An 8,939-nucleotide genomic window follows, 5' to 3' on the forward strand; every position below is an offset into this window, starting at 1 on the left:
AGGACCATTAAACATTTTCATGTGTAATTTTTTTTGGTTTCTTTTAAAGGTCTAAAATCATCATTTATTATAATGTGTAACTTTTATTTGGTCCTTTTTGAAAATATTATTTTAAACTAAGATTCAAAAGTAATTATAATTCTTTTCTAACTGTTATCAATTCTTTTCAAGATTAATTTCACTGGTCACGTGCAGTTAGACGCATCTGTGAGATTTCTCTTCCTAGCTAGATTTACGGTTATCAACTGTCAAGAAGACACCAAGTACCAATGTGGAATATTAATGATAACCACAGTATCAAAATTCAGTTGACATTCAAAACAGCAAAACAATGCCTCTAAATCAGTTTTAAAAAAGTAAATTGCGTATATATCTATGCTGACATAGTCTCGCTTACCCCAGACTCTCGCTCTGAAGATTTGTCGCACGAGTCAAGTTTTGAGAGCGAGAGTCTGAGGTAAGCGAGACTAACGCTGGCAGCGAAGTAGTTTCACAAAATCGCGCAATGTTCGTTTTTGTCATCACGTACATGTAGTGATTACAAGCGATTGCTGCTATAAAAGGGGGTTAAATACTTATTGAATGTAAAAAAAAAACCCACCGTAAATTGTTTCATATATATTTTTAAAAAAGTTATTTACAAATGCTTATTTTGAAAACAATTGTATCATCCTGAGTCGGCATAGAAATGTGAAAAATCGTTATTGAATTTGAGTTTAAGATTGAGTTTAAGTTAAGTGAGGCTCCGATAGCACATAAAAGTACTTTATATGGAAAACCTTAAACTGAACAAAAATATAACTTCTCTTAGTTAACTATAAACAGCTGTCTTTACACATTAGCGACTTAAGCAATTTAATTTCGAGCTTGTCTTTACCATCTCAAAAGAAAGCATTAAGATTAAGTATGAAAAAATATGCTAGCAGTTCAATAATATGCTTCTCCTAAAGATTGATTTAAAGTGTAACCTTTTTTTCTTTTAGAGATAAGAGTCTTGTGACATTTTAAACAATAATGCTCAGTACACTATGACCAACGTGGATCCCATACATAGTTTTTCGCAACCCCGTGATAGTGTTTTAATCCTTAGCGCGATACACCGTCACAATATCATCCTAACGATGATGCATACGATAATTTATCTGTTACGTGTGGTGTATATTACCGTATGAAAAAAATTGCTTTTTCAGACGTGTGATGTCTTCAATCGCAGTCAGCTCTATTTTTGACACAGCCCTAGCATCAACACTTCGGTGACCTAGGTTAAAGCCGACATGAATTCATAAATACGCATTATTTCCCTTTTATCTCCGACTACCGCCATATTACATTTGTAGTTGTCGATTTCTATTGTTCTGCTCATCGCTACACACCCCCTATATAAGGCCAAGAGCTCTCGTCTTGCTTCACCGCATTCAGGAATTTCATACACCCGAACACGTTACCTTGGACGAAAAGACTTGTAAAAACGCGTTTTGAACAAAAATAATATGACAACCACTTCACTGGCAAGATATATGCAATAAACGAAGAACTAGACAGACTGAAATCCAGGCGCAGATACTTAAAAAATTCCTCGATAATTGTAGACCGTTTCCCTGTGTATGTTATAACATCGCACATGCGCAAACCACACACTGTGGCAGATCGAGCAATGTCAATTATCGCATGGATTTTGTAAACGGAGTGTTTTTGTAGGAACGGATGGAAACGTTGATACTTTCTTGGATTTACTATCATTTATCTACTCTGTTGAATGTAGTGTCGGCGGGGTTTTCAAGAAGATGCAGACTTTATGCACTCTATATGAACGACACACGTATTCGATGTGCATGCGAAGTAAGGCAGCACTGTCTGTGCAAAAATAATACGGATACCTTGGACATCCTTCAAAGAATAAATATATTTGTATTTCATTGATTGTTGTTTTCTTTATTCTTTATTACTACATTTTACTACAATGTGTAGTTTATGCATTTAGAAGTCCGTGCAATGTGAATGCCTCTATCGGAAAGCAACCGACTTTCTCAACCGGTATATATACCCCAGTGGCAGTAGAGGAGCGATCGAAACTAATATGGCGACCAAATGCTTTTATGAATTCATGTCAGCTTTAAGAAAAGTTTCTTGTATATTTCACGCCTTTATATCTACTATAAATACTGTGACCAACGTGGATCTCCGATTATCCCGCCATAGAAGTGTGATGGATTTTGTCAAAGATTTAAATTACAAAAATGATGGAAAACCATAGGTGTGTAGTTCATAAAACTACAAATTTTGTTAAATATCAACATGATAAAGGCGCTAATCCTAGCGAAGCGATGAAACAAGCATGCTTTGTTTTTTTTCTTCTTTTATCCTTTAAAAAGTAATAATTTTTTCACCACCAGTAAGCACCCTTAATCAATATTTTTATCCTCGAATCATTAGTATTTGTTTTATCAAACATTAGCAAATTTCCTCGTCGGAGCTATTTTAAACTAATGAGCATTTGCAACTTGACTAGTTAAGTCGTCGGTATTTTTTAAAAAGGGATTTAGCTTCAAGAAAAATATATTTAGAAGTAAAGAATTATTACAAGGTCTATTGTACTGGCCAGTGAAATGAGGAAACTTTGGTCACTTTTGTAAATGCGTCTTTATTTTATTTTGGAGGGTGACAAAACATGTAAGATGTATGACGAATGACGAATGACGATTTACTACAAAAAATAGAGAAAAAATATTGTAAATAAACTAATTCAAAAAACACACACATACAAATTAATCCTAGTAAATATATGGTTGACAATGATGAAACGTATGACTATCTGATGTATCAGTATAACCTAATTCAATTAGTCACAATAAGATATGCATCTAGATATATAAATCTGAAATGCTCTAGCAAAGTTTGGCGACAGAAAAATGTAAACAAAGAGGCATAACTCTAGACAACCAAATGATATCATACATGTTGCAAATGGAGTTACCTCCCGTAATATATCAATTATAAACCTAACATAATCCAGCGAAGTTGCATACATGCCTCATAATTACATATAAGTACCTCTATATAGCTTTATCAATATATCATTAATAATGACCTTGAAATATCCATGCATATGCATAAATAGTAACTTTATACCTACACTAAAGTATGAGAATTATCAGAATTATCAGATGTACTGTAATATAATTCTACTGCACAATGTACATATGCATTGGAAAAACATTCTAACAATATACATATATCATAACACTCACCAATTAAGTAGTTTCCTCCATAGAAAAGTACATTCAGTACAAAATGATTGAAGACATGAGCCCACCTCACACAAGTTCACGGGCTCTACACACAAAAATATTGAGCTCAAAAACTGATGGCGTCAGATCAGTTATGACTAACTGCAGTACCAGCATAGATATGACTAATTGCATTATTGGCGGTAACATCTATTTTAGTGAAAATTTACATTAAAAATCTATCTATCTATTTCCAAAATGACGTCCTGCGCAATGTCAAAATATTAATATTATGCTTATAACACAACTGGGGTTGAAGACAACATTTATTCCTAGTATGTTAGCCCTCGAAAGAAAAACTCTCAACAGAGGCGACGCGAATGGATTTGTCGTCGGATGACTTAAACAAATCATGCATCATTTTAAATTGTACGATATTGAGTGAAAAATGATTCTTCAACATGTAACCTTGGATTTGGATTTGTATGTTTTTAATGCGGTTATTGCTGTACAAACTTGTTACTATATAAATGGAATTTAGTGATGTACTCGATTTAGCGGAAGAGACTTAACGTCAAAAACGTTACAAGGACTACACAGCCAAACATAATACGTTTACAGTGCACGTGGGTGACATGTTGTTATCCGTTGTATGCCTTCATAAACAGTCCCGTTGATCTATTTAAAGCAAGGATGGTTTTGATCCATGTGATCAATTTATTGTCAAGATTAGATCACACATCAAGATGCTGTTCCTTTCTCAGCACTGCTTTGTAACATCACGGCCTTTGTATTTCCACGTTGCAATGCAGCTGTTACAAATTCCCCTGAAATGAAAAATATAAGCGTGTCGTTAAAAGTTAACTACTTAAAATGCTATCCTAACCACATCGTATTATAATTGATAATTATAAAGTCCTAATTATGTCTTGTAATATAACTTATATCCATTTTGTTCCAGTGCATGAACTTACTTTTTTTTAATTTGAATAATGGAATACACGTTCACCAATAATGAATGATTTAAAAACTTCAAAATGAAGGAAATTGGAAGGAAAAGAAATTAGGATACGAACACGCAGGTTGCCTCTGGAAAATTTGGACACTCGGCATAGTCACAGGCTGCAACAAAGCAGTTCATCGATGAGCAATCTGAAAGAGAAGGGGGACTGTTGAGCGTGTGGTGTTCATTGTACTAAAAAAATCATGTCTGTTAAGTATATCAAAGGCAATCTAAATTGTGTAATAAAGGTATATATATAATTCAAAAAACGTTTTTTTAGTCTTGATATTGTATATTTAAATAAAGTTACCTTTTGGAACATTTTGACTTTTTACTGTTTCCAAAGACAAAAACACCACCTATAAAGTGTGTTTAACGTTATATTTGATATTAAGCTATACAACTTATATATATATATATATATATATATATATATATATATATATATATATATATATATATATATATACAACAGAACATCTTTGTTATTTGAAAAACACTTCTTATATTTTAAAATGCGAAATATTTTTTGCAAATCTATTACAATAATCTTTTTACAAAGCACTTAATCAAATTCATCATCAGAAAAAGTACAAAATCGATATTGTCGTCAGTTAATTGTTAGTCCATACTTTACTCCACTCATTGAAAGAAACAACACTTATAATTATATGTATCACAGCACACTGTGGTAAAAAAAGTTCCGTTTCTTCGAGATAGTTCGAAATGAGCCAAAATCAAATAATAATAATAATGAATATAATTTTATGAAAACTAGTGACTATTATTTTTTTTATTTAATACATATGATGTATACTATAGCTACTTGAGTAATAAATCTTTGCTTTATCAACGGGTGACGCTCAGACATTTTTTGACAAAGCCTTTAACTTCAACGCCTTAGTGACCTAGTTCTTGAAGATTTATCTGTATATATCCAATATCTATTTTTACAACTAAAAATTGATTAAAAATGGAATTTGTTAGATTTTTAAAAATGAAGGAAAACAAATATGTGTGTGTTATAAATAAAATTACATATCACATTAGCTATTATGGAATCAATCCTGACGACGCGACGGAGAAGGAACACTTTGTTTGTGTTTTTATTGTTTGTGTTTTTATGGCCTTCACAAGCACTTGACGAAATAATGTATCATAAGATATAGTATACTACCAGTAAGCACCTTTAATCAATATTTTACCTTCGAATCATTAGGTCTGGTATTTGTTTTATAAAACATTAACAGCTATTCCTCATTGAAATGGTTATAATTGCTCGGCAAATCTCAAAATAAATTTAAACTTGTTTGATAAAGCGAATATAAAATCACACAAATAGGTTATCCTTGAATAATCTTACACGTATAGTGTCAACTACCAGGGTGTAAACCTTTGCTTTATCAACGTATGATCCTTTATCAAATACTACCGGTCAGATATTTTTGACACAATCACTCGCTTCAACGCTTCAGATACCTAGCTTTGGAGATTTTCCTGTATATTTCATATCACTATTACTACTACTACTTCTACTACTACTACCGAAAATTGATTAAAAATGGAATTTATATAAGAGTTAAATTACAAAAATTAAGGAAACCCTATAGGTGTGTAGTTAGTAAAATTGCAAATCGCAATAACTATCAAGGAAGTAGATTTAATTCTGACGACGCGATAAATTACTGACGACGCAATGAAAACAGAATGCTTTGGTTGTATTTCTGTACACAAAAACTTTTTTAAATAATGCAAATAAAAACTTGTATTGACCACCAGTTAGCACCAATAATCAATATGTTTTATGTCGAATAATTTGTTTTTGGTTTATAAGGCAATTGTTCCTCATTCGAGTCATTTTAACTTAACGGGCATCAGCAACTATGTGCATGCCAACAAAATAGATTATTCAAGTCTAAAATATGTCAATTTGAGTGATTAAGCTCTATAAAAAATTGATTTTGAGATAAAAACAAATTCAAGGTCTCCTTCTTTAAAATTTTTAATTAAGGTGGTACGGGACACCTTGATATTGGGAATAACTTCATAATAACAAATAAATGAACATCATTCAAATATTAAACAATAAAATCAAGTCTAGATAAATTAATGTATAGTTACCTCACACCATAACACAATTGTTTAGAATGTTAACTACAATCAAATCATGTGGGGCCTTTTATAATTCTCACTTATTCAACAATATTTAAAACATATTTTTGGTCAAATATTATGAAATTTATAAACTCTAATGCGGTGAAAGTATTCGGATTATAATGTACTTCTATCCTGTTAATATCGACAGGTGTCCCATACCAGTTTAACAGCTATATTTATCTCTGAAATTGCGTAGGGTCACAATAACTGCATAACACAACGTTGCTAAAAGATTATTTCGTGTCATTAAAGGAGGAGTCTCAAAAGCTTGATAATATAAATAAAATCGTATGACATAAATATATATCCATAATTCGTTGATTTTATACTTGCTTCATCTAACTCGCTCAGCAAGCCTTGCGAATATATACATTATTTCTACTCGTTGGATAAAGCAAATATAAAATCACACAATATAGATAGCATCTTTATTATAAATCTCATGAAATTTGATGCGAAATAATACGATACTTTCTAAAATCTGCCTTATCCGCCTGTTTTATTTGATTTATTCTTCCACTTTGTATACATGTCGAATAAACAGGAGATTTGTCATTTTCTGCACTTTGACGCAGATTATAAAAATACTATAAATTGGCATTGTCCTCCAATTTTAATTTGTGACTAGTTATATCATTTTTACCTTGTACATGTTTGCAAGAAATAATTTTTTCAACCATCTGGGTTTTAAAGATCGCAATATATTAAAATGCACAAAACTGCTATCTATTTGGAGTATAACAAACATATTTTGGTACATGTACAATGGATTCATTAAAGATTAAAGAAGAGTAACCGTGATAATAACTTATTTCTGTGTGTCAATTTTCTAAGGGTAACACTTTTTCTTAAAGCATATTCCTATAAAACTTTTTTGACCACAATGCAATAACAACGCAAAATCACGTCGGCAGTGCTCATCTGCAGAACTATGAAATGATCGTTTAAAAATTTAATTTTCTTTTAAAGGAAAATTTCAAAATCAGTTTTTTTTGTTGCGTATGTTCGTAAATTGCACCGAAACAATTTCTAGAAATGTATAAATAAAATGTTTAACTGAATTCCGCAAAAACATGCACAAGAAAACTTAGGTAGGCCACCTTAGATCCCACACACATTATATTAATACATTTGTTGTCAACAAATCCTATAATAACATTTCCTTATATTTATCTTCTTATACATAAAAATAAAATTTTGTCGTTTCGTTAGAAAAGCACAAAAATACAGCACAATTCTACTCGTCTTTGAATTTTCATTTCAAACAAGATTTCACTTAAATAATTGATATCTAGAATTTCACTACAATATAATCTACATACCACAGAAAAAAATAAAATTGATTTCATCCTTATGACGCCAACACGCTCTTTCTGTGAAACATAACAGTAAATGTAAAACATATTTGCAACGAGAAATGTTTATTTTAAGCGCCATTAAAACAAATTATAAAACAAAAAAAAGAAGAATTATCAAGACATAAACTACTTTTCTTTTTAAAATTTTGTTTTTACCTGTAAATTTCAGACAAAAACTTTTACATATTATCTGTATTTGAATCCAATATCGATCAAAACTGTTGTTTCCATAGTTTTTCATTCAAACAGTACAATCATGTATAATTTTGATCTCAAATATTCTGTAATAAAAGGACTGCGTCTTTTTTTGTTCGATACCTATCTTTCTTTTGTTTTTTTTAAATATTTATTTAAAATACTCAAATGACCAATATTGCAAATATTTTTTTTGATCTAGGGATTAGGAAACAAAAACAAAGTCTTACCTTCTTCACAAATTATTTAATTCTTCAAATAACTTAAACATCAATATAAATATATGGAGAAATTAAACATACAGCTGCTCCTAATGGTGGTCAATGTACCATAAAGTTGTAATGGCTCCCATTATTAACCCTCTCATGTCACATATTGCAAGTTTCAGACAAAAAAGGGAAGCTTAAAATATGTTACATTTATTGGTTTTTACAGAAACTATTTTTCAAAGAATTAGGGTTATCAAAAAATAGGTCACTATTAGATAAAATTGTGAAAATTTCATCACCGTTTCATAACCTTTAAATTGTTCAATAGCGGCCCTTTATGTACAATTTGCGGTTGAACTGCTCGCATGTGAAGAAATTGGAATTGATCAATAATCTTAACATTCCATGTCATAGAATGTATGGTCTATATAATTATTATAAACAAAATTAAATTATGCCCCCCTCCCCAGGCGGTTGCCGGCGTTGGTTTTGCTTTTGTATGTCAACATCATCGGATCTAGACACAATCATTACTTTGACCCCCCCCCCCCATAATAATACATGTACTTCACCGTTTTGAAGTTTTACAATATTTGGCAAAACAATTTGTTTTGAAAAATTTTTGAAACTTTAAGTAAAAATTATAACATGCTAGCAGGATTAAAACTCTTGAATTGCAACATGTACAGACACGTAGTTAACACTATAACCTATTGCGCTTAGCGGATAGATAACATTATTTTGGGAAATTATATTTGATCAAATTATGGTTTATTACGATAGGGAGTAT

General features: G+C 31.1%; 1 long non-coding RNA gene across 1 annotated transcript; it reads right to left on the bottom strand.

The window, feature by feature from the left end:
• Positions 1-3,545: 3,545 nt before the first annotated feature.
• On the bottom strand, positions 3,546-8,256 carry LOC128164311 (uncharacterized). Its single transcript, XR_008240927.1, has 5 exons — positions 8,171-8,256; positions 7,710-7,760; positions 4,541-4,589; positions 4,304-4,379; positions 3,546-4,054 (listed from the first exon to the last, which is right to left on the bottom strand). It is a non-coding gene; the product is annotated as an uncharacterized LOC128164311 (long non-coding RNA).
• Between the last annotated feature and the right edge of the window lie 683 nt (positions 8,257-8,939).

The sequence above is a fragment of the Crassostrea angulata genome, chromosome 9 (genome assembly GCF_025612915.1).
Source record: "Crassostrea angulata isolate pt1a10 chromosome 9, ASM2561291v2, whole genome shotgun sequence".
NCBI classification, from domain to species: Eukaryota; Metazoa; Mollusca; class Bivalvia; order Ostreida; family Ostreidae; genus Magallana; species Magallana angulata.